This window comes from Aphelocoma coerulescens, chromosome 4 (genome assembly GCF_041296385.1).
Source record: "Aphelocoma coerulescens isolate FSJ_1873_10779 chromosome 4, UR_Acoe_1.0, whole genome shotgun sequence".
NCBI classification, from domain to species: Eukaryota; Metazoa; Chordata; class Aves; order Passeriformes; family Corvidae; genus Aphelocoma; species Aphelocoma coerulescens.
The window spans coordinates 36,658,514-36,686,124 of NC_091017.1; the positions used below are offsets into that span (position 1 = coordinate 36,658,514).

General features: G+C 36.3%; 1 long non-coding RNA gene across 2 annotated transcripts in view; it reads left to right on the plus strand.

The window, feature by feature from the left end:
* LOC138109717 (uncharacterized) overlaps positions 1 to 10,696 on the plus strand; it is a 42,158-nt gene extending 31,462 nt beyond the window's left edge. The window contains exons 4-6 of one of the 2 annotated variants that reach the window (XR_011150686.1): positions 2,480 to 2,716; positions 7,537 to 7,609; positions 8,845 to 10,696. This is a non-coding gene — a long non-coding RNA (uncharacterized lncRNA). The remainder of the gene's footprint in view (positions 1 to 2,479; positions 2,717 to 7,536; positions 7,610 to 8,844) is intronic. The other variant, XR_011150685.1, reaches the window with a different exon arrangement.
* The last annotated feature ends 16,915 nt before the right edge of the window (positions 10,697 to 27,611 follow it).

Sequence of the window (27,611 nt, forward strand, 5' to 3'; positions counted from 1 at the left end):
AGAGTTCCCCCTACAACTTGTCTACTAATCTGAAAGGGTAGAAATTTTAAGAAAACTTGAATTCACCTGCCTAAATTTCATGGTCTCACTGGTGGAAGGTGAGTTGCAAGCCACCAGTTTTTGTTCAAAGTCTGCATTTATCCAGACAGTGTGTACTTCAGAGAAGTGGCCTGCTTCTTTCCATGGCTTTCCCACTGTAGGAAAGATGATGCTGCAAATATGTGCTTTGCAGGCCTCATGAGGTGTTCTAGTCGGCTTTTAACAGCTAGCTGAGGTAATAATAACAGATTAATTGTGGTATTTAATCTCACCTAATTTTAGATTAGTACTGTGTAGATGTGAAATAATCAACATAAACTATTTTTTACAGTCCATAAAGAGAATTAAGCAGTTGCAGGTTGTAATTCATCTGACATTTTGAACATCCTTGTTAGGGTGAATTATATTCTAAATCTGTCTCTACTAGTTATGAAGGGAATCAGATGACAAGCAACATATAAACATCTAGATTGTAGAGGTCTATGTTTGATCACATTTAAATATTTACCCTAGGTCACTCCAAGTTTTGAATCCTATATTTTAATTTTCTGTTTGATTCATCTGTATTTTATTAGTCATCTTACCTGACTATTTGAAGGCATATATACCTGCAGAGCAATAATCAATAATTGCAGTGCCCATAAATGATTTCCTTTCCCATCTCCCTCATATCCTTAAATCAAAAGCAGTCAAACTAAAGCCACATGTATAATTTTTATGCTTCAAGCAATGTTAACATCATGTCACAAAAGCAGATTAGGAATATTGGTACTTCTTACCCCATGTAGAATGATCTCATCTCTTCACATGTTAAATAATCCCTTTTCTCATTTCTTCTGTTGAATTATAACTGCACGTGTTGCACTTGAATACAAGTTATATTGTATAGCAAGATTGCAGAAAAACAAATGTAAAGTAGGAGGTTGAAATGGAAAGAAAGTTATTACTTTCTATCTTATTGAACTCAGAAAATTTATTACTAGTACAGCTACTTACAACAAAGGTGTAAAAAGAAAAAGGCCAGATTTCAATCTGATGTAGATCAAGGTATATACATCAAAAACATTGAAGGAACATTAGTCTGATCTAACTAAAGGTATGACCATTGTGTGGAAGTATTCTGATTTTTTTTTTTTTTTGTGAACAGTTGCAATGTGGGAATAGGAAATCAAAATAAGATTTCTTGAATCTTAAAGTTAGGTTTTATAAAGCTCATGTTTTCTTCTGTTGCAGTTGCATAAACTCCCTAGATAAGGGCAGAGCATATGAAAGATTTTTCATTGTCTCATTTTCATTTGATCTGGAAGAAAGCCTTAGGTAAAAGTCTACTATGTTATGGTTAGAAAAGGGAAGATTCAGAACGTGGGGTTCATCTTACTCTGGCTTTGCTCTGTTGTAGCTCTGTTGATTGCCACTCTGTTCTGATTGTCATACTGACTTCTGATCAGCCAGCTGTTGCCTGTTTTTTCTTTGATAGACAGGGACAGCAGGGACTGAAAAATGCTTCTCCATATAAAAGAGAGTTAAAATGGAAGAATCTCAGTCAGAAGGAAAAAAAGAGCTTTACTTATTTTTTCTTTGATACTGTAGACAGATTGCAGTAGACAGAAGATAGACAGACAGAAAGACAGATAGACAGAGAGATTCCTGTCAAGTATACTGATGCTTAGTCACATATATTTTGTCATGCTTCAGGAAAGTTAGTAATGACCTTTGCAAATGTATTAATAAGCAGGTAATATTTTTACCTATATTGTAGCACAGGTAATTACAATAGATGTAACATAATATTTCACTGTAATATTCATTATCCATTTATCTTTCCTATGTGTTTCACAGCAGCTTGTAAACCTGAATTTTTTAAAAGCTTGCTTAGAGAAACAAATGCATTTTAAAGTTATGGTTTCAGATTAATCAAGAAAATATAGGAAAAGAATCACATGATCATAAAAAAACCCCTTAATCGCTCTTGAATTTTGCTACTTGTGAGTTACATATAGGAGCTTTAATATAATTTACTTTCAATATTTTACATTCTTTTACTGTCACTGAGAACAAATGGCTTAGATAAAAAAGGCTTAACAGAAAAAAGAAATATTTATTTTTCCTGCTTTATCATTAAACTATGAAACATAAAAATAAAACTAAAGTCTCATGCTTTTCCCAAGACCAAAATTCTTCATTTAAGTGATACAAAAATTTCAGTTAATTCTTCTTTAGCCTTTTTGTATACTTGAGGAAACTGCTGAAGAGCTCTGAATTTTGAGGCTTTTCAGACCTACAGCTGAGGAGAACAGTGTAAAGTTATTTGTGCTATTGTGTGGTTCATAGGCAGACACAATTTTTATTTCTCTAATCCCTTCGTGTTTAGCAATCTTTGGGTTTTTTTCCATGGTGGTAATTTTAACTTCTTTCCTTTTTTTTTTTTTTAATTCATCAGGACTGTTCTGGGCCTCAGAAAAAGCCAGAAGTGGTGCCCAAGTACCTGGCATCACTTGGTGACCTCCCTGAAGGTGACCGCAAAGGAAATTGTTGGATTTCAAAAGCAAAGATCTGTCCTCTGCTTGCAGAATTCACCTTTCTAAATAAAGAGCCACCAAATGAGAAAGGGATGGTTTATGTACAAATTACCCTGCATTAATTATGAGCAAGTTTTAAGAATAGCAGCTTCCATAAGGTAAGCATAATTCTGGTCTGTCAGCAGCTCCCGACAATTAAGTTTTTCTAATGCTTAGCAGTATAATGACAACATTTTTTAACTCTTTCAAAGCTGTCTAGCAGAGGAGATGGATGAAACCAGTTTCTATTGCTGGTGCCCTAATTTCCACTCAAACACCATCGCTGGTGTGTCCTGCTTGTGCAAACAGGTTGCTGAGGTAGCCAGGGCTGACTACAGTGTGCAGGGAAATAAAATATTAAAAAAAAAAAAAAAAGAAACCCAACAAAAAAGAAAATTTAAGTCTAAAGCAGTATTTGATATTGCAACTACCAACACTAAGCTGGCAATGTGTAATTAGAGAGTCATGTGCAGATTATCCTGATTGTGATCTAGAAGGCTGTACCAGAAAGGACAGAAATATTCTGGAAGACAAGTATCTTGATGCCTGCAGCTTCTTTCTCATGGTATGAATTTTAAACCAGTTTTGGAAATGACACCCTAATTTTTCCTCAGGGAACCAGGGAACCCTGATAAAATCTTGGGCTTTAGATAACAAAGTGCTCATTACCACATTGTTATCTTGAGATAACCAAGTAATCTGAAGCTAACCAAGCTAACTGCAGTGGCTTCTGGTTAAAGGCCCAGTGCAATAAAGGTGAGTGACAGAGAGTTATCTCTGATTTCTCTAAGTGCCATATTGCCAAATTTCCATTCTATTTACCAATGTCATAATACTATGTGCCTCAGAAAATCAAGCATTAAGAGGCACTCAAAAATCAGTGCTATTACAAGACATGTCTGATCTGAAGAATTTCGGCCTTATTTGCCTGGATAGATTTTGAAAAACACTTTTAAGGAGGAAGCTGTTAAACGAAATTTAAAAATTCCAGCATCAAAAAGATGTGCTGTCTGTTAGGGGAAGTATAAATGGTAAACTGAAAGAAGATTAAAAATGTGAGTAACTCATAAAGTCTACAAGCTATGGAAAAGAGAGAAGATAAATGGCTTACTCAATTTGATGTTACAGTTGAAAGTCTAGGTTTACAGAGAGGCTCCTTCTGTTGCTTTTATATAGAATCTTTATTCCCATCAGGTGATGAATGCTTAGGGAGGTTAGGTTATGGGCATAATAAATGTTAAGAACTCTTCCAAAATAAATGCAAATGACAAAGCTAAGAGTACATGCCCAAGAATAATTTATAATCCCCATATCATTCAGAACAATGTAACAGCAGCACAAGTTCATTATGCACAGGAACAGACCAGAGTTTGACAGCTTTTCACTACAGTTTACAGGAAAAGAAATGTTAGCTTGGTATCTCATAGCAAATGCTCTCGATACTCATGCTGGCAAAGCTGTAGGTTAATACACATCGTTTCCCTGAGTTTCCTCTTTGCAAAGAAAGAATAAAACTGCTGATGATATACTGATATAGGAGTGTTAATTTTCAAATAATTGTCTGTACCCCTTGATGATCGCACATCTAATATCCCAAGAAGGGCACATTTTCTTCCTAAGTATCCTGTTGGTGTTAAGGAAGAGCCTGGCAACATGGAAATATTGTAACAGTTTAACAACAGGAACTAGGGATTTTTACTTCCTACCTGGTGAATAGTGACAAGTTTTTTTAAATTTTTGCATCTATGTAAGATCCATGGAAAGCCATATGTAATGGTTGGTAAAGCAGATTACATGAAATTTCTGTATAGGCAGAAGTTCTTATGGTTCTTTGAGATGACCAAATTTCAATAAAACCATGTGATTTAGGTGGAAGAAATATTTATGGAAAACAGGCAGGGTACTGACTGCTTGTGGTTTAGGTCTGTTTATTTTGTATTGAATAAGGTGTGCAAACTCGGGCATAGTTATGGAGGCATCAGGAACAACATGAAGATAATTTGTCCCAAAGGCTTGTCGGGTCATGCTGGCTTTCAACAGAGTGAAAGCAAATAAAACAAAGATGTTTAATTTGTCCTGAGTGTAAATTCTTAAAATAATGTAAGTACTCTGCTGCGAGCCACAGAAGTATGTAGCTAAAGAAAACTGGAAGAAAAAAAAAAAAAATCATTAGAGGTCCAGAAAAGTTTCATTTGCAAAGGCACGCACTTAAAGGGTCACATTTTCATTTCCTATGCAGCTTTAGTCCTGAGTGAGGCAATACCTGTGGTGAATATATGCAATCCTGTAGTTGAAGATCATGTCACATTACAGAAGCAAAAGTACAAAGGAAGGACAATTGTTCAAGGAAATGTAAATCTGTTGCGTCTTAACATTTGAGACTTTCAACCTAAATAACCCTCTTTTAAGCTATTTTTATATAAAGATTATGTAATTGATTAAACGTAAATCTTAATGCAAAACAGGTAAAAAGCTGTGAATGTATTTTCTCCCATGTAATGTGGAACTAAATTAAATTTACAACATCTTAACATCTGGGGGTAAGCACAGAATTCCTGTGCTATGTTTATTGATTTGTTACCATTTTTGTGCTGCTGTGTAATTGTCACATTAAAGCATCTGGTATTATTCTCTGCTTTTCCCAAAACACATGCACAGAAGGACATTGGAGTTTATAATGCACAGGAAGCTAAACACCTTTTCCACTGGGAAAGTGAGGGGAGGGAGGTGTTTTCTTATTGTGAAGGTTTTCTCCTGTCAATATTCACAGGCTTTGTGCAACTAAGAAGGAAATGGAGGTATTAGATCTTCTTGAAAACATCCTTTTCATTTACTGTATGAAAAAACAGTGTTTTAGAATTTCAGAGCAGAAAATACAGAAAAGCTTGTGAAATATAGAGTAGACAATAGAGCCCTGATCTGTCTAATCTGTGCTTTTCTTTAATTTTTTTTTTTTTTTTGTATTGTTCCCAACTTCTTTGGCTCTCTCTCTGAAGTCCCTGTTATTTTGGTTTGAGAAGTAGTTATTTTGTTTCAGAAAGTATGATCATTGCTGGCAGTACGGACTGCTGGGTAATAGCAACAACTCTACCATTTTTTCCCTCAGGGACATGATCCCTTGTGAGGGTTGTAATGGCTGGGGGAGAGCAGAAGGCAGGCTCTGTCACTTCAGTTGACTTTGCCTGATTGGAAAATGTTATATTCCTTCGTGTTTAAACAGTGCAAGTAGTGCTAAACCTATGCATAACACCAATGGAGATGTCTGAGAGTCACTCCTCAGTCCTAAACTACACTTCCAACAATGAGTCACATTAAAAAAAAAAAGTTGCAATGGTTTAATCACAGAGACTGTAGTTCAGCACTATAACAAATCTAAAGTCTCTTCTCTCATACATTGGGGCTCTACATTAGTGCTAGGACAAACCTCAACAGTTCTTGTCAATTACTAACTTCTTACAATATCTATAAAAGAATTTATGTTCAGAGGGGAAAACACCCTGTATTATTATTGGCATAAATTGGCCAGAACATTTCAGATATGCGCAAGTTTGTAAAAGTCATCCATGTGTGTTGACATTCTATATTATCAGTAGACAAGAAAGAACATTTCTTCATTTGATGATATTCATCCATAACTGGTGATACATACAATTTATATTACCAAGGGCCTACATTTAACCTTGTATTTTGATTTTGAATTGCTAAAATTATAAAATTAAACCATTTTTTTTTCTGATTTAGATTTAGCTGTTTGAGCATTAGACATTCTTTTGTTAAAATAGTTTGAGCATGTTTTAAAATACCAACTGTGCCTTGCTCTAAATATTTCTAACTTTATGCTTCTGTGAACTATAGAATCTATTTTTATTCCAATTTATCAGTATAGCTCTCATTAAGTAAGTTTTCAATTTGATTTCTAGCCATTTGTTTTATCTAGGACTCAGGCCTTGCTGAAAAGTTTTGACCCTGAATTTAGCTCAGAAGGACAAAAATATGCTCAATGGAAAATATTTTTGGCTTTCCTGATACAAAAATTATTTTGAAAATGAGACTAGTAGGCAAGCTATCTATCTTGCTGATGTTGTAGTTCTGAGCCTAGAGTTAAAAATGTTGTCTTGAGGATGTACTCTGTTCCTTTCAGCTGTTTTGCTTTGTGACTTATAGTGTAAGTGTTGGTTCTCTTAATTCTTTCTCCTAGGTCTTTTAATTATACCATGACCAAAGATTTTTATGTTGTATCTCCAGTTACAACTCTCTACCTTGTCCAACACTGGAATTTTATATGAAAATGAATAATGTATATGATATAGCTTTAATTGTTAAACTCAGACTGCAGTGTTCTTCCTCAACTCCCCAAACTCACATCCTACTACTCCTATTCAGGAACAGAATTTTGCTTGTCCAACTCACTAGATCTCTGCAGTCAGCACAAGGTAGTAACACACACAGTGGTTATGTTACCACAGCAGTAATAGGATCACCGGATTTTAAAAGCCAAAACAGACACTGAAGACAGAATAATATCAGGAAACATGCTTCTTGTGTCTTACATGGTTGGAAAAGTGTCTTAATGGACAAAATAAAACAGCATTCCAGTGTTCCTTGGCTCAGAAGTCTGAAATTTTGGATTTTTTCAATATAGAGTAATTTTGTTCTGCTTTCCCGGCCATAAGAAGCTTATGCCCAGCTCAACTGGTGCTCACATAAAGAAATTCAGATCTCCCTGCTTGCAAATGTATATGTTGACTGTATCCTGAACTATTTTCTTCTATGAGGGGCCTTCTAGGGAGGAAACAAGAGCAGAATCATAGTGACTGTTCTCTCACATGCCACACATACTCAGCTGCAAGCTTTCTACTGCACTTTTGCCCTGGGAAATGTGTCATAAGGTGTAGATTTTTTGGGGAAGCTCATAGGATATTTGCTTTTGCCATACCAGGATCTACTTCTACATCCTTTGAAGATGATGTGATTCAGTGGGCACTGTTTTCTCCTCCTTTATTTCAATTAAGGTAGGACTAAACACATCTTTCTTAGAATGAATCTTGCTATATTTTGTAGTTCATCTTGGCATCCTAATCTTACATCTCCTCTATGAAAAGCTCATAGTAAATATGTATTTTCTTGGGTTGTAGATAGAAAACAACAGCTGTAACAAACACAAATCTTTCCTGGCATTTCTCTTTATCTGGCTTTATTATAAGCATACAAGTTCCAACAAAATGGGTATTTTTCTAAAAACTTATGCACATTCTTTTATCGTTTAGAGCCCTGTTTTACCAATTTCCACTTCTCACAGCATAAAGAGATACAATTCATGATGATTTACTTCTGTATTTACAAGATTTGGGCCAAACTCTGAGCCTAGAGCTGTTGGGTGCTGAGGATGGGAGCTGAGGAGCAGTCTCTACTATAGCTGGTGAGAAACCCATATAGCAGGATTACTCCTTTTGAATCCCATATACCTTCTACTTTCCACACCTGTTCTTGTCGTTCTAGTTGAAGTTAAAGTAAAGCTTTTTAGGTATCCATTGAAGAACTTGAGCATTTTAATGACTGAGCTCTTGAGGAGAGATTAGTCTGACGTCTCTCACTCACCAGCCAGTCCTCCTTGAAATAAAACTTAACAAAATAAACTTTTCCCTTTTAAACTAGAGTAAGACTAACATGGCATTCTCTTTATATGTTCAGATGCTAAAGGAAACAAAATCTTCCTAATGTGCCAAGCAGCAAAATGAGCTCATACTTCTGTAAGCATTTTTGCCGCTACATCAGAAAATGGTTGCTATGGAGCGAAGGTTGCTGCTAATTGACTGTAAAGTAATGTTTCTTTCTTCCTTCTTTTCTTTTCCTGAAAGACCTTGTGTTTTGCACTTGTTGAAAAGGTAACATTTTGTTTTTCTTAAGGAACGACAACTATCCCAAAACATGCACGGGACTTGATTCAATGAGAATATCAACCAGCAAGAACTACCTTTTTGAAAACCTATGCAAAAATTTCTCATTCATTGTGGTTTCCACTTAAGTTATGGAATGTCTTTTTTCTCACTGTTTCCTCCTAATTCCTCTATACTTTCTGATGCCTATTTGACATCCTAATTGACTAAATGTAAAAGTATTCTCCCTTTCATTTGTTATCTGCTTTCCTTTGGTATTATTAAGTAAAATTGCTTATATCCAGCTCCTATTGACTGATATTGAGACAGTTTCTGATGCAGTGAAAATATAAGCTACTTTTTTTCTGTAGGTCCATCACCTGAAAAATGATGACTGTGATACAGCTGTGGCCAGTTTTCTATTACATGGAATGAAGATGACTTTGCAGTTTGCTGTGGTACATAGATCTTCGCAGTGAAATATGTTGCAGACATGTAAAACTTGTTACTAATTGGAATTCTGACTTATTTTTCTGTTTTACTTTCTTTTCCTGTTGAACTTTCTGTTGCAAAGAGATAAGCATTAGTAGGCTTTTAATTTCATGTATGTGCATTTTTCATATTACTAATACTTAATATTTAAATGTGCCTTAGTGCCTGTAGAAAAATACATTATGAACTGATTAGAGGTGATTATTAATTTGTAATTAATTAAATGAAATCTTCTAATGGTTTTAATTCAGCAGAAAATCTACAAATTTCTTGTCCTTTCTGTTTTTAAAAGACTAATTCCAGGATAGCATAAGTCTGTACTCCTATGTGCTTGCTTTCATGGCTCATACCACGAAAGAAATCAGATTAAGAGAACAGAAACCAATTAAACCTGCACCTTCTAAAGCTAAGACTAAAAATCTCAACTTCCTAGAAGTGTTCTTCAAGATAGGTCTATGTACCCAGTAGTATGTTTAAAGTTGAATGAATGAAACAGTAATTTCTAATAATAGGAGGTGTTGCTTCTTTGTTTACTTACCTGTTTTTCCTCCCTGCCTGCTCTGAGTTACAGCGTGTCCAGAAATTTATATAACAGATAAATGTATCTATATATCAGAATCTAAGGAAGCTGCCACATCTGGAATTCAGTAGCCATTGAAAAGAAGCTATTATTTGCCCAAATAAAAAAATTCTAGAAAATAGACGCTCAAGGAGCATTTAACACCTCTTTCCATTTTTCAAATTGTTTTTCCAAATCTTTTTTCTCAGCGTAATGGTGCTATTTGGAAATGTAAAATTGGATCAACACTAGGAAAGAAAATGGTGTAAGATGATTGGCATATGGTTAGCAAAACTACCCATCCCTAGCAGAAAGCAGAGTTCTGACTCCATAGAGGTGTTTGCTTCTGAGCAGGTACGTGGGACACGAGTACAGAAACAGGGTGTGGATACCATTCTGTCTTAAAAGGTGTTAAATAAAATATTTCTTATTAGTTCCACAGTACTGTTAATCAAAAAAATCTTCTTTTAGGGGTGGATCAATTTTTATTGGCATTATGGACGTGCCAGACAGAAAAAATATTACTTAAGTTTACAGTACTCTGTGTGGTCCAATTCTAGACCTCCAAACCTGGAGTTCACACTGTTGTCATAATTTGCTCTAGCATATTTTAAAAAATGCGATTTTATACTAATCTGAACTGCAGGATTGTATCTATTTTATAAAAAAATCTTTACAGAATGCATTTTGTTTCCATAATGGTGGGATGTATCTGTGAGTACACACACATAGCATATGTGTGTATATGAGAATGCATGCATGTTGTGTGGTCTATGTGTAAATTTATTCTCCAATAAGTAAAAAAATATAAAAAATCTGGAAAATATAAAAATATAAATTAAAAAATATATAAATCTTAGTTGTTCTATACCCCCTTAGAAATGTATTTACATTATGAAACAAGCTATTCATGTTACAGCACAAATGAGCTGTAACCATTCCACAAATACGGCACCATCATTAACATCTGCACGCACTTCATAACCCTGGCTACTTAGATCTATCTCGTCGTAATCTTGATCTCTTTTTTTTTTCCTCCCTCTCCCTTTTCCATTCATTAAGTAGCTTCAGAAAATCTTTTCGTGATGCAGAGGCAAATGATCTTGTAACCTTTTCAAAGTACTTAAGAGTTAATAGAAATTTATTTTGTCCTTTTTATGACTTTATTATATATGGAATAAAATAATACATAGCCTTCCAAATGTTTATGGATAGCTCCCTGATTTTAGACTGCCATCATACTCTCTGATTTTAAAATGTAAACTGTAAGCTACAATATAAATGTGTATGCATATACAATATTTCTATTGGTCTCAATTTGGAGAAGATACAAAAAATTTATCAAGATAGACATATGAATTTAAAAAACCCCACAAAACAAGACTGTTTCTCATAGGTAGAAAACACTATGATAATTCTCAGCCACCAATATATTTGTCTTATTTTTAATATCTTTTTTCCCACCACATTTTGGAGAACTTGCTGCTAATCTATCCTTATGACTTAAATATTTGAGAAAAGAGGGAGAGGTCATGAATCCTGTTTCATTTTACCAGACTTGTGATGCTTTGTAAATTAAGGCATAACAGAATGTGACTGCAGCTGTATGGAGAGATTCTTGGGACACTTGAGCTCTTGGGACACCTCAGCCCTTGGAAAAGAAATAGCACATCGTTTTTGGTGCATCAGTGTGGACTTAGTGGTCTGGCTGAGGATAATGTTAATTTTCCAGGCCTTATGGCTGCACAACATGTCTGCCTTATTTCTGGGATCCAAGTGGATATGACTGCTGAGTATCCAGCTGTGCTGTACAACTTTTGATGCTTACTGGGGTATCTCTACATGGTCATGCCTTCCACAGTTTTGACATGACCTGAGACACAACTCAGCTCTTACTGCTTGGAAAACTCCCAACATCCCATTGCTTTTTTCCTGCATTACTCCTTCCAGCTTTATCTCCTTTCTACATCTGAAAGTCAAAGTACATGTGTTCATTGGCAGAAAGAAGCTTAATCTTCAATTTTCTCTGATTTTTATGGGACAAGTTAGAACCAACTAAGTCAGGTGAAGATGTTGAGATAAATTTCAGTACTTTTATTTTATGTCTTGTGAATATTTCTTGGTAAAATGCAGTCCCAGATTTGTAACAGAGAATTCTTAGGCTACATTTTGAATGTCATCTCTGTTCTTTGTAGTCCCTTGAGTAAAATCTTGGGGGAACGATTGTCATAGGCAAAAACTCTTAACCTTCAGATCTTTCTCCACTCTTTTCCTTTGAAATATCTAACTCTGTGAAATTAGGGTGTACACTACTGTGTTTCTGTTCTTTATGGAATGTATCTGCGACACTTTCTCTGGTATGTTAATTTGGTTAGCTTATCTTTCGTTGCACACTCCTCTGCATCTCATTGTCCATCCGTGTCAGCAAAGTCTTACAAAAGCCTTCATGGAATAATTCAATTATGCTGTAGAATCTACAGTTTTTAAATCCTTGAGAGTTTTCATGCCTGCATAGTCAAAATTTGCCTTTTAAAATAAGACACTTGTACATCAGAAGTCTTTCTCAAACCAGGATTTTGGATATAATGTCTTTATTTTGTCCCAGCCCTGTGCATTCTATTTATGAAGTCAAAAGGAAAAGTAGAAGCTTGAAGATTGAAAGGAGACAAACAGGTCAGCTTCCCAAGTGCAAGTTTTATCTTCTGGGTATATAGTATTTCTTAAAATATTTCAAATAACTATAAATACATAAACAATAAATTTAAGTAAATTATAAAACAAAATCCTTGAAAAATTGTTTATAATTTACTGGAATTTATATATTAATTTATTTTTTTTATTAATACAATTTTGTAAACACTAATGTTGTAAAAATAATTAGTTTCTTCTTTTTGCTACACTCATACTTTAATTCCTATAGAATCCTACCTCAGTGGACCAAAAATAATTTGTCAAGATCAGAGGAAGTCATCTGTCATTATAGTGAATGCAAAATTATTTTAGCTGGCCATTTGGTAAGGAGACTTACGGTAGAGTTTTGTTTGATTTATAAATAATACTGCTTTACTCTTGTCCCTGCTTCTGCCTCCCTAAATGACACAAGTTACTCAGGAACAGTACAAACCTCTGTGGTGCTGTTTCAGTCAGCCTTGCTCTGAACTAGAACTACTTCTAGGAAGCAGATTATTATTATACCAGTGTTGATAAGCCAGGTACATTTCAATTGTTGCTAAACCATGTTTACACAGAGTCAAGGCCTCTTCTGCCTTCTCAGTGAGGAAGCTGGGAGTGCACAAGAGATTGGGAAGGGACACAGCTGAGACAGCTGACTCCAACTGACCAAAGGGCTATGCCATACCATATGGCCTGTGCTCAGCATGTAAAGATGGGGGATGAAGAAGGGAGGGAGGAACATTTGAAATGATGATGTTTGTATTCCCAGTAACCTTATCTGGGTTGTGTAAGATGGAGCCCTGCTTTCCTAGGGATGGCTGAACATCTGCCTGCCCATTGGAAGTGGTAAATGTATTCCTTGTTTTGCTTTGCTTATGTGAGTGTTGCTTGCACTTTCCTTATTAAAATGTCTTTATCTCAACCCACGAGTTTTTTCACTTTTACTTTCCTGATTCTCTCCTCCCTCCTGGGGTTAAACCACAACACTGCTCCACTGGGATTACTGTCTGCAGGTCTTATGTGTAATGCTGCCCACTGCAATTGAATATAAATGAAATGATCCTCTGTATGTGTCTCACAGTCCACTAAACAACCATGAAATGAAATTAACTTTTCTTCATTACTAACTCAAATCATATTCAAGCGAGAATACTACAGAAAATCATTCCTGATTATCACTTTTCTGACCCATGCACTAGTCTAGTTTCGAGCTTTTATGCAGTTGATTTAGGTGTTTGGTTTTTTTTTTGTTTTAAAACAATAGTTTCTGACTCAGGTGCATAGCACCTGAGAAAAACTCTAGTTTCTGCAGTCTCTCCTTTGTTTTGTGTATGATAAAAACTTTGAGTCTAAATGTATGTGCCTAAGCTTTAGCCATTCTTTTGTATTTCTTTGTCCTTGTGTTATCTCCCATACTTTCCAAAAACTATCTCCAGGTTTCCTTTTCCAGTGTACCATTGTCATTATGAGTGAGCTGAAAGCAGAAGGCGAGTTTAAGACAAAATCTTTTCTCTTTTTTGACCTCTTTTTCTGGCTTTTACTTTACTTAGGTATTTAATCTATATTTTCCATTTTGCCAGAGAATACTTAAAAAATTACAAAATCCTGTTGTCTGGCTTATTAAAGGGTGTAGCAAAGGATGACCTTGCATGAAGGCCTAGTAGATTCAAATAAACAGGTAGTGACATTTCACTCACTGGTGTTTATTATTTACTTTATTTCAGGTGCCAGCTCAAAGGTAAGGGAGAATAATTCTTTCATTGACTGAATACTGCACCAAGAAGGGATTTTTGTAAATAATGTAACTTGCATAGAAAATAATGCACTGCTATCAATCTCAAATACATACAGCCTTCTAACATCAACCATCAAAACTTTTACATTTTCCTAGAGGAACACACGCGAACACAGGGACAAATTAGCCCATGGATGGATGGAGAAATGAGTGAAAAATGGATGATTTATACAGTACCCAGTTGGGTTCTGCCAGACAATTTGCCTTTTTTTTTTTTGATTGGTGATTTATTCATTTTAGGGAAAGCAAAAGAAAAAGGGATAGGTATAGCCTGCTGTACTTCCAAAGCAAAACCCCACTCAGTTTCAAATTGGAAACATTGTACAGCCACATGTTCCAATACCTGGGAGACAAATGCTTAGTTCAGATTTTTGTGCCAGGTGTAGGTACCCAGGAGCTGATAGAAGGAGTTGCAGGGATGGCCTCTGAGGGTAAAGGCCGGGGGCTACCCTGTGCCAGACACAGCCCATCCCAAGCACAGGGAGCCACCACAGGGCATAAATGAGCCCTTCAGTCACACTCATGCCACTTTTTAGAAGGAGTATTCAAGAAAGGGCATAAAACACCAGAAAGAGAGAGGTGGAGAGAACAAAAAAGTATGTGAGGAAGGTCAACATCAGATGAGGGGAAAGTGTTGACACAACAAACCAACAAAATTAATTTAAATTTCTCCAGGCTGAGCCTGTTCTGACCACAGGCTTTCTCCTTCATGTTCTCACTATTTTCAGTGCTCCCCCACAGAGAGAGGAGAGTTGAGTGGGTTAGGTGGGTACTTGGCTGGTAGCCTTGGTGGTCATGGACTCAAACTAGAGCACAATGTGGAGCAAAAGCAGTTGCAGAAATATATGAGAACAGAAAAGGGAGCTGGAATTTGCCCCACTTCCTCTTTCTCCATGGATCAACAATACAAGTCGTCAATCGCATTTCATCAGATTTACAGGTTTGGGCTGGCTTTTTTGGATAAAACAATAGGATTGATAGATATCACCACTGGATGAGATAATTCACACAATTATCTCATTTACTCCAGGGAACTTCTCAGTAGTTTTGGTGCACTGGCCAAGCCAAATATTTTTGGCAGCTCAACGAGGGACTAGCATATCAGCTGGGTGCCACTTGTAGATGTTATTATTATTAGAAATCTATCGGTCCCCCTGGAGGCCACAGGGGGAGCTTAAAGCTGCCTTAACAGCTCTACACCACTCTCAGCTTCCACATTTCCATATTGTGTGGCTTAATGAGCGCCATCTCTCTGAGGATTTTATAGTAAGAGGTAAGTTTACGACGGCATTTTGTCAAGTAACACACCAAAAATAGTGCAATTAATGTAAATGTCATGATTTTTTAGTCACTATTTTTTTTAATATTGGTGCAATAGATTTTCATTTCTCTTTAATAGATCAAATGGAATTATGCTATAAATTTTTAGATTCAATTAATAAAAGCTATAAAAATAAGTTAAATAAACATATGGTTCTTTTCAGCCATCTTCCACGCAAATAGCAAGCAGAAATATTTGTTTTCCCAGATATTAAATTTCTGTTGGCCAAATTGTGCCTATGGGTATTACCATGCTGAGGTTGTTTAAAGTATGTTTTTATTTTCTGTAACGATTGATGTGTTAGGGGATCTCAAGAAACTTGCCTGAAGGAGTTTTTCTTTACAGTGACAGGGACAAACCCCTGTTCATTGAAAGGATAAGCCAGAACAATTTTCAGGTTCTAAAAAGCATTATAAATTAATGGAACTCCTAAAGAGGGATCAGAGTTATTTTGTTTCAAAAAGTATTTACTTGGATTTCTCATTAATAAAATATGATTTCAAGTATGAAAGTAGATAAAATTGACTTTGTACCAATCAACACATATTGCCTGCCTATGGCACTAATATTATGCTGATGCACTCAGTAAGAGTGGTCTGAAATCAATATAAAAACGCTTAAAGCAATGTTCATAGCCTTCAGCTGTGATGTTTTCAGGATGTTTGCTTTATAATTAACAAAGCTAACCAACTGTACAAAGAAAAAAGTATTAAGCCATGCAGATTTTTCTGAGAAGGAAAATATTCAGAATATTATTAGGACTGAAGGTTTTTGTTCTTCATCTGTTAGAGCAAATTACATTTTTTTTAATTCAAGAAGGTAATTATAGAAACCACTTATAATTTTCCTGGGTTCATACATTGGGAGTATACTTAATCTTGAAATTGATGGGATTTTCTTGTTAACATGAATGTTCAGATTGATAATTTTTTGTTTGATGGTTCACAATTTTTGGTCATATTTGTTTTCATTTAGACTATAAGGCCTCTATGATCAGCATCATGCCTTCACATATTTTTTTATTAGCACAATTCTGTATGGGTGAGAACTTCTGAATTCACTTGTAAGATCTTACCGTGTAAGATCAATTACCCAGTAATTGTAGTGTCACTTAGAAAATTCTGGCTTCCCGTGACCTGGGAAAGACTTTGTTTGTATGTTAAATTTTAATCTCAACAGTAAAATAAGGTAATGTGTGACACAAAGGCTTATAATTTAAGTGATGCTATTTTAAACACTGGAAATATTTGTAAAAGTCTAACTACTTGAGGAGGTGATGCTCCCTGATTCATAAATGTTTCAATTTATTGAAAAAAACCCAATAAAAACCCAAAATGAAAGACCCACTATGCAGGAAATAACACTCCAGTACTCAAAAGTTCAGTAATTTATTGCAACTGACTTTTCTTGGAAATATTAAATTATACCAGAACATATTATGTTTGAAATGACTAAGAAATATCTATAGCCAAAAAACTCAAAAAGAGTTAGAGTCGGTTGTCTCAGTTTTTGGAGACAAAATCCTGGGAGGAAGTGCCCCGGAATGAGCGCCTCCCCCAAAGGGACAAGGGCTCCCCTCCCTCCTTTGCCAATGAGACAAATGGGTCACAAGAAGTGCCAGTGGAAAAAAACCCTCAAACTGTTTATTAGCACACAAACAAAACAGGGTAGAACAGGGAAAAAAACCCAAACCTCAACAACTCAACAAAATACAACAACTTCCTGGAGAGGGAACAGACACACGGGCTCGGACCAGCCGGGGCCACCCGCAGGCTCCCTGGACCGGCCAGGAGGGAAGGGAGGCAGTGAGGCAAGGGGAAGGAAAGGGAAAGAAGAACAAGAAAAAAACCAACAGAACCTTTTCCCAGCTAGCCAGAACACAAAGGAACCCCAGAAAAGCAGCACAGTGCTCCCAGAGCGCTCCCTCCCGAGCCCTGCCCAGAGCCTGGAGCCCTTGGGCTGAACCGTTCAGCCGCCCCCTCCGGTCCCTGGCTCCGGCCCCGCCCCCGGGTCCATCCTAAAGGCACAGCGTCCTCGGGCATTGAGCGGGCGGGTAAGGAATAAAGCGGCTTCATAACATCACCCCAGGACATTGATGCAGCCTTCCATTGGGCCCAGAACAATTGCACATCTTCTTTGTGTTTACCCTTCAAAATGTTAATAGGTTTGACTGGGATTTAAATATTTAGAGTAGAAATTAAATTTTTATAGTACCTGTGGGGACTGTGGGGAAACAAGTAGTAGCAATCTTACAGTAAAAACAGCTTTAGAAGATGAGTGGCATTTACTTTATATAAGGCAGCATATGCTTTGTCTCCTTTCTTCAGTGGTGGAAATGCCTACAAGATGATGAATACTCTCAGCTCCAAGTCCTGCTTTCCTTGTTTACTGACAGGTAAATCTGGAGACATCTCATTTATCAGGACAATTTCTACTGATTCTCATCATTGTAGGGTAGCAGAACTGAGCATTTACTATTCAGTATAGGGTCCTTCAAAACATGTAGTGTGAGACCCTATATTTGCCATATGTTTGAAAGAGCAAACTTCCACCAAAAAAAATAACACACATCTTTGTAATTTTTTCATGGTATAATTGCTGAATCTTATAATTTCTTTCTCCCTGTTGTGTGATAACTTGCCTATTCAGATCAAAAGCTGTATAAAATATGAAAAATAGGCATATGAACACTGGAGTGAGAACATCTCAAGGAGTGCAGCTGTATGGCTCAGATCAACCATGGCTCTCTTTTTTGAAGGGAAGGCCTCCTGGAGCTTATTTGTCTACAAGGCTGTGCACAAACTGACACCTCACAGTGGGGTGCAGAGCTGTCCCTCAGCACAATCTCTCTCCCCAGCTATAGCTTTACCAGTGTGCTACCCCTTACTCTACATTTTGGAACAGTATTCAGCCTCAGAGAAGCTAAGGGGTTTAAGCATCAATTCTGTCTGGCCCATATCCTGGAAAAAAAAGTCAGGAAAAAAGGCAGATGGCATGTTATCCCCAGCGCCTGAAACAAGCCAGCCAGGCATACTGCACCTCAGATGTGTTAAGGTGGTTTCTTCATTAAACTAAAGATTAGTGACTCATAAAGAACAAATTTACTACAAAACTGCAATCTTTTATCTTGCTGAATTTGCAAAATGTTGTTTATGCATAGCAATGATCAGGAAGCATGTAAATGAATCTTACTGCTGTTGGGTTGGTTTCTAAATTCTCTGCAAAAGCTGCTCAGGTGGTTAAATCATATTATTTGCAGTTTTGTTAAACATCTTATTTTCAGTTAATGCAGTTACTTTTATCCTTAAAAATGACCTCATGACTTCTGAGTGAGTTGCAGCATCAGACAGAGATCATTGCTACCTACAATTGAATTATTAACAATCTGGTTAAATATCAAAAGGCAGATTCCATCAAGAGCTTAGTCACTCAGAGTCAGGCTTTTGAGTAGGGACGTTTGGGACTTGGTGCTTCTGTGGAGTATGGTGTTGGAGTAGGGTTACCATTTGTGTCAATGTTTGCAAAAGTAATTTATCACTTCTACAAAGATTTTATTGTAAAGAGAACAGAAGAATAAGTATTGTGCTGATTTTCATGGGTATTGTTGCTCTATAAATATTGCAGATTTATTGCATAGAATCCAAACACATAGGAACATAAACAGCTCCTTTTCAAAAAGGGATAACTATTGACAAAGGCCAAAACTATCAAGTGGCACACGAGCTTTCCATGCTTACCTTTGCGTTGCTGGACATTGGAGGGTTTTTTCCTTGTGTTTTAGATTTTTTTTTTCCTCCTGAGAGGTTAGTAAATCTGCAGTATTGCACATGCTTGAAATTGACTCTAGTTGCATTTGGATGCAGTCATGAATACTCACTAATTCTACGAACATAGTTCCAGTTATCTCATACTGGGCATATAGAAAGGGAGGAAGACATGATTATTGATAAAAATTCTTGTTCCACTTGCTCAGCATCCTGCTCATGGATAAGGTTTCTGTCTAGTTGTCTATACTAACATTTTCCTAATTGCAAAATAGTCTTGTTTGTTCCTGCACTGTGAATTCTCTGTTTTTCAGTCACAGAAACTGAAGCAGATCTTGGTCATTTGCTAGTGCACAATATTCATTATTAGAATTCTATTTTTATGAACTCATATCTGAGTATTTAAATTTTAATTAAATCTTTAGAGATAGTCAAAGGTTGCAATTGAAAAGCATTTCTCAAAAATGGTATCGAGTCACCTTCTGGATATAAACTATATTAAAAAAGACCATTATCATCTAGAAAATTATATTATAAGCTTGAAAGGAGGACCAGAGGAAACAAACAAATAAAGTATTAAAGACCAGCTGAAGGTAAGAATATTACAACTTTAACAATTTTTTTAAAGAAGAATTGACTGATGGAAAATAAGCACTGTCTGGGCTGTATGTTAGCATTTAATGTGCATCATCAATTTGTATTTAGGCAGTTTTACTCCATGGCAGAGGTTAAAGCCAGCTGAAAATAAAGAAGTAAATAAATGAACAGAGTTAACTAAGGGATTTGAATAATGTCATTATTTATCATATAATTTATTTGACAAATAGCATTTTGACTGCTGCAGAATTGGTTGACTATCATGAGCAGTATTTTTTGAATAAATTAGTCAATGAAAAATGACGAAGATTCAATGAATAATGTATTTGATAAATAATATTTAGCAAGCTCAACTGTACACATAATTTTATTTTCTGAATTCTGTATTAAGCAGAAACTGGTCAATTTTTATTCCTCTCCCTCCCCCCACTCCCAGCTCTCCTATGGCCAAGTGGGAACTGCTGGTTTTGGTTCTTGCAATACTGTTCCTCAAGTTGTACAGGAATGAAGCTGAAAATTAGGTGCTTTTCCTAGAAAAACCATATGTGATAGAGATCATGACATTAAAGACAAGAAAAGCTTCATCTTTTTTTAAAAGATGTGACAAGCTTTTGTAGTGCTCCATGTTTAAACATAATGGAAGTTGTTGCTTAAACCCAAAATCCAATTCTAATTGCACAGCTTCTACTTTTCTCTTTGGCAAATACAAAATGACGGTTCGGGACACACTTTACTAAAAGCATTATTTCTCACCAAAGATGCCAATACAAACTAGAAATGAGGATTACGCACACAAAAATCCCGATGTTTAAAAGTTACCTTACTTGAAATTGACATTTTTAATATCTTTAGTGCAGGAGAGCTTTGAGCTGCTTCAATTGAGTAGGTGATGAACTTCCACTACACTGTTCTGTGTAGGCATCCTTTGTTCCTATAATGGACAATATCAACCTTCAATTCTTTCAAGTTTTTTAGGAGCAACTCTAGAAAAGATAAAACTAAAATGAAGATGATGGTGGTTATTTGACATAATACATCATCTTTTTTCTTTCTTTGTGAGATATTTCGAATATTTTTTTAAGACATTTTAAAATCAGCTCCACAGGGACACTATTTAATGCCGTTATGTAGGGGGGCAGCATATCTGGCTAATATTTTTCTCCCCTTACCACTCAGATGTCCTCGTTAGTGCCTGGAGGCATGAAAGACATGAATTCAGGAAGAGATGTAGATCAGAAGAAGAAAAAAAATGTCAAGGCTGAGAAGCCCCCCAGCCCCGCAGAACTTGAAAGGAAAGAGCTGGCACAGCAGCAGAGGTTCTGTCTGTATGGGGCCTTGGGCACCAGCCATTCCTTAGTGTCTGCTGTACCTTACCTGTACCTTATGTTTTAATTTTTCTGAATATTAAAATACTTTGCTTGCAAAAGTGTTTTCAGCTGATAGAGAGGCTTTTGATATAGGACAGGACAGAATGAAGTAATGGAAATTTCTAAGGAAGGATGACACAGCAGGGGTTAGAGATGAAAAGGTGTTTTTGAGGCCTTTGCCTGCCTGTGTCTGGGTTATGCTGCAATTCCCTGTGGGCTTCTTGAGATCCTGCAGAATTTTCTATCTTGTTTTTCACTCACATCTTTTTAGGAAGCAATCGTATGTGCAGGATCATGTAATGGTACCGCTGGATTTAATATGTGCGTTATGATGACAGTTTCCAGAGGAATAAACACTTTGTGTCATCTTATGGAGAAGGAGTTCAGTTCTGACATTAACTGTGAAGAGTGAAATTGTATAAAAAACAATTGTCAAAAAAAAAGAGTATATATTGCTGCACTGTAGTGATATTAAAAGTATGAAATACTGTCTTCATTGCGTTCAGTGAGAGATTTATGCTTGATTTAGTAAAGTCAGGAGGTCATCACACAGAGAACTAAATCAGATGTTAAACTTTTGTCCTTCTTTGGTTTCAGCAAATATTCTAACCATCATCTAAGATAAAAAAATTGATAGCATGAATTTACACATCTGCTTGGATAGTTTAACTGTTAGTACATAATCATGTTTTAGTATTCCAGAGTAGTGAATATGGAGTGAAAAAGCCCCAAAGCAACAACTCTAATTCCTTTGTGATACATAGAAATATATTTTACCAGTTTCCTTACATTAGCTTAACCAAAAAAGTAAACAAACAAGATCAACAAAAATGACATTTGAATGCAATACCCCTAAATCATCTATCAAAACTTTACCTTTAATCCTTAATCTGTAAACAATGCTGCTTCAGGGAACAGTTGACAGACCAGGTGCCATTAGCCTGTGTGTGTTGTTACGTCTTAGCAATACTGGTATATCAAATATCCACAGGACCACTTTGAGGACAAAAAAAGAGACACCACAGTGTTACTTTGCTTTGTTCTTTTTGTTGAAGCTGCAGGGTTAGAATGTCTGTTTATTTCAGTGAAGAAATTGGGGATTTAAAATAAAACCTCCTTAAATTTGGTGTCTTAATAACTGGGTGCATTCACATGCCATCTCCAATTTAACTAGAGGTAGTCTGCCTTCTAACTGTCATGTTGTGCTTTTAGGATAAGGTATAAGAGTTTAGGCAAGTATGCTTTCCTCATGTGCAGCTACAGTCTTACTGAAATTTAAAAACAAAGTAATGGATCCAAGCCAGTGCAACATCTTTAATTTTGTTAAAGGAATACCAGAAGTCCCATATGGGGATGCTGTGTTTTTAGATCTGTTACATCCTTGGCCAAAGTCATAAACTGCACAAAATGCATTGTATGGACTTTGAAAGGGAGTTACTCTAATGCAGACAGCATATATATATACATACATATATATATATATATATATATATATATGTATGCTGCTGCCAGACAGCAAGTAATATGTTTTCATAGGCTTGTCACAAAGACACACACAAAGACACACAAAATAGACATTAGTTTTCACAATGATTTGAAGATTTTTCCTGTTAAAGTCTGTTGAAACTTCTACTAAATTCAGTTCTGTCAGAGCAGAACACTGATACAGTTCCAGAACACATTTCAACATTTTGCTGCTTCTGTTGTGTTCTCCTCCTCATGATTCTTCACCTTTGATTATAAAGATGCACTAACTTTTTCGCTCAGTTGGATCAGAAAAAGTATCCTGTTAATGAGAACAGTAGTTTTGAGCTGTTCAAGCACAGTTTTCAGCAATACTGTTCTGACCTTTTTAAAATTATACTATTAGAGTTTGTGCCCTGCCTGTGCTCTGCCACAGAGAACTCAATTTGTTTTACACACAGGGTGGTGAGGGAGCATTAAGAAGCAGATATGAAAATTTGTGAGTGTAAAGACCCAAAAAAGAAAGAGAAAAGTGAGTGGTCTAATTCAGGAAGGTTTGAAGCAGAGAAGGGCAAAGCACAGACTTAATCAAATAAAAAGAACAAGAAAAAATAGGAGAGGATTATGGAAGTCAGAGACGCTACATTAAATTTAAGCTGACAAATCAGGTCTCACTAGACACAGAGCATGTAAAACTTACATGTAAATGTGTTAGTGCATGTAAATACATGTATTAGTAATATTTAAACAAATGTGTAAGTGCATGCAAATGGAAGTAAAAATATTGATGTAGAATATTTACAGTGATAACTGTGCAAGAAGAGGGGAAAGAGTGAGTGGCACATAGCATGCTTCAGACTTGTCATAGTGAAGATGAGCAGAGGGATGCACATTTTCAGGGTGTCTGTTGACATCCATGCAAAATGGTTGTGTCATAGGAACAAATGGGAAACACAATTAGAAAAGAGGCTTAGAACTGTGTTTCTGGGACACTCCAAGAGTTGATTTAACTGTATTGCAATAAAAAATTGAAGAACCAATTCAATATGATTCTCTGTTATTTCAAGGCAAAACCCCTAGATTTTATTACATGAAAAGAAGCTGATGCCAGTCTAGTTGTGCTGGTAAACAGAACACTTTCTGGAGTACCTGCTGCCACTCTGAACAGCAGAGTAGATTAAAATCTAAGTTTTATTGAGCAAAACCAGCAATACACAAAAGTGGAGTACTTCCACTTTCTGCAGAAACCCTGCAATGAATCTCAACTCTTTCAAGTATCAATCCTATTCTCACCTTCCCATAAAACATCAGCCCTTTCCAATGTGAGCTTTTGAACTGGAGATGCCTTCATACTGTCAATTGTTGGTCTGAGCAATTTTGAAAAGTTTAATTCAAACCTATAATCCTAAAACATCCTGAGCTCAGTGTGCTGTTTTTGGCTGGGGTAATTTTCTTCCTGGCATGGGGCTGTGTTTTGGATTTGTGCTGAACACAGTGTTGATAACACAGAGATGTTCTTGTTGAGCAGGGCTTGCACAGAGCCAAGGGCTTTCCTGCCTTTCATTCTACCATGCTGAGGAAGAAGTTGGGGGTGCATGGGAAGCTCAGAGGAGACAGCCTTGACAGGTGACCCCAGCTGACCAAAGGGACATTCCCACACCACATGACATCATGGTCAGTATATAAAGTGGGGGGAAGAAGGAGGAAGGGGAGGATATTTGGAGTGATGGTGTTTGACTTCCCAAGTAACCATTATGCACGATAGGGCCCTGCTCTTCTGGAGATGGCTCCACACCTGCCTGCCCATGGGAAGCAATGAATTATGCCTTGATTTGCTTTTCTTGTGTGTCTTAATCTCAACTCACATGTTCTCTACCTTCTACCCTTCTCCTAGTTCCTACTGGTGGGGCAGTGAGCAAGTGGCTGCATGGGGCTTGGCTGCTGGCTGGGGTTAAACCATGACAGCTCATCAGACCTACTCATTAGCTACTAACATGAAAACAGATCTGGTTTGTGGTCTTTTAAATATATATGGGTTAAAGAAAAAAGCATGTGCGAGCACTGTGATACTTTAAGATTTAAGAAATATAAGACACATACATTGTCAGCTTTCTTACTGCTCTTAGATATGTTTAGAATCACAGAGATTAATTTGCTACTTCAAATAACTTGTACCCAACAAGGTATGTTTATAAAATCTATGAAAATATGTTTCTTGCATTTGCAGGTGATAACGCTCCTGTCGTTTCTGATGGAGTTTATTCTAGTGGTAAGGGATTTTAAATAGGTTATTAATATAAGCATGAAACATAGACCTTTTGAATTAACACAGATTGTCACATTCAGATATATATAATGACAGTTGTAGGTTTTTTTCTGTTTTATTCATGTTACCCCAGGCAGTTTAAACCATTTTAATTCTGAATACTAACAGCTAGCAGAACAGAGGTAAAGAATGTGTTTCTTAGCTACTCTATTGAGGAGCTGCAGACATGATGCCCAGTATTTTGTTTTCTTTCATAGTATCTCTGGGCTAGACTGGAAGGTGTCATAACTACCAAGCTAAGGTAGATGGTTATGTTCCCTAGGTTCTCTCTACAAGCAACTGGAGAGAGGAAGATCCTTTAGAGGTCGATCCAAGGAAGACTTTGTGTAGGTCCCTTAATAACACAGTAAGTAAGTATCTCAAATGAATATAAAAACACTAGGAAAAGAACTCAGTCAGCTTTTAGTTTGGGTGCCCAAAGTCAGATGATATGAAAGCCCTTGTATCATGCCATTTTTAAAACATTGTCACTGCTTCACTTTTAAGGCACAGAAAACAAAAGCATAGTTACAAATGCAATTTAGTGTCACGATACTCCATGTGATCTTAATAGCAATATCTCTCTCCTCCAGCTCCAACTGTGTCCCTATAATTTTGCTAAGAACAATTCCAAAGTTTGAATTGCATGTTGATCTAGAGATATTCAAAAGCCATCTGGACGTGGTCTACCATCTCCACTCTAGGTGAGCCTGCTTGAATGGGGGATTTAAGAGTTTGACAAGTTGACTCCCAGAGGTCTCTTTCAACATCCAACATTTTGTGATTCTGTGATTCTTAATTTCATGGAAATGGTTGTGGTGCAATTTTAGATGTTAATAATAGCAATTTTGATTAAATACTAAAAAAAATCGCCTAAAGACTCATGAAGGTCTCCTCTAGAATCCAAAAGACTGAAAAAAGGTCCTAGAGCAATTTTTCCACCTATGTTTTGCTGCTAACTGCAGTCCATTAAGGATAGATAATGTCCCCATTACTGACGGGCAATGAATTGCAGGCACATCTTGATTGCTTCTAGTTTATTCTTCATTTATGTCCTTTCCATCTGGCTATTTTTTTTTTTTTTTTTTTGCATTTAATCCATGAATGATTTGTATAAAAATTATGTAGAGCTGGAAAAGTTAGAAAGGTCAGAACACAAAGGAAGCAGCTTCTTGCAGAAACAGAAATATGTTCTTTATCCTGTTGTGCAGCACAGCTGGAGTGCTTTCAGTGGCAGAAAAAGTTCATTTTGAAAATTTGGAGGCAAAATCAGTACTAGTAGGAAGATCATGCTTTTACCATTTTAATGATCATACATTCAGCAAAAAGTTTAGAGTTCTGACTAATAGAATTATGAGAATGGCAGCTACCACAGGAAAGAACAGTCAGATGTCTATCAAAAACTTTGGCTTTCATTTTCTGTGCTCTTATATGCAGAAGGTCTGCCTATATTTCTATCAGGAAAGTATTATTCATAGTTAGAGACCATGTGGTGCAATAGAAACATACTTATGATGAACTAGATTAAGACTTCTAGCTAGGAGCAAAAAGTGCATGGGGCAAGTCCTTTTCTAATTGGGATATGAGATTTTTGCCAGCAATCAGAGTGCGAATTTCCTCAGGCTTGTACTGTAAAAAACAGTGAATAAAGCAAAAGAAAGGCTCTTTGGGGAGGCCAAACCTTGCATCTCTGCATAGCTTTGAATCAATCTATTCTGACAAGTCAAACTCCTCCTATTCATGCAAAACTAGTAAAACGCCAAATCTCTATGTACTGCCCTAACCCTTGCATCTTTTTCCTGTTGTGAAAGGAAACATGTATTTTTCGGTATACATATAGGAAAATCAGGAAACATCTACAAAATAATTCAGAAATAACATTTAGTTTATGAAAATTTATGACTATTTTATAGTCAATCCGCAGAAAAATATGCAAATCTCTTTATGAAAAGAAATTGTTCTGGTTGATCTACCAGTATTTATTGAAGAGATTTGCTAGGAAAAGAAAAAAATAAAACATTGCCTGAATTTCTGTCATCTCTGATTTAACAAGCAGCCTGTGACACTTACAGGCATTACTCACCCTTAACTGAGAAACGTGTAAAATAATGATTTTTTCTTAATAATTCAGGGGATTAATATTTTAATTTTATGAATAGTCAGTTGTGTTTTAAGATGTACATTATAATGTCTTTTGGTAATGAGTAGAATTCCATTCAAAAATATGTAAGGAAGTTGTTATAAATAGAGACTTTTAAAATCTTTTGCTATGCCTTTGGCTGTTACTGTGAGTTTACTTGTATCTTCTCGTTTAGGGCCACAATTCGACTAAATATCAAACAGATAGGAAATGAGAGTCCTGAACAAGGTACTTTGAGAGAGAATTTGATGTAGAAAAACATAGCTTTTGAAAGGTTGAACATAAACCTCAAAGATTGCTAACTCCTTTCTTAAACTGTAGGAGACAGGTTGGGTGGGGGATGGTGGAAATAAAAGAAGATCAGAAGGAAAGAGAGATACAAAGAACTTTTCCTTCACTTGCAGAAGGATGGATCAGCTTGGCTCTTCACCTCTCTTATGTAAGGACAATATAAGTCTAATTTAATGTAGGAACTGGAGCCATGAACATCAGAATAATATTGACTCCAAATGAATAGAAGCAAAGTTCCTCCACTGGCTGTAAGGAAACAAACAATCAATGTCAGAATTTTCTTGTGCTGTTTCTGAACTTTGGAGAAATTCCAAATCCCTGCTTTGGTCTTTCCTGTTTTTTGACTATTCACAACCAGAAACTCTGATGC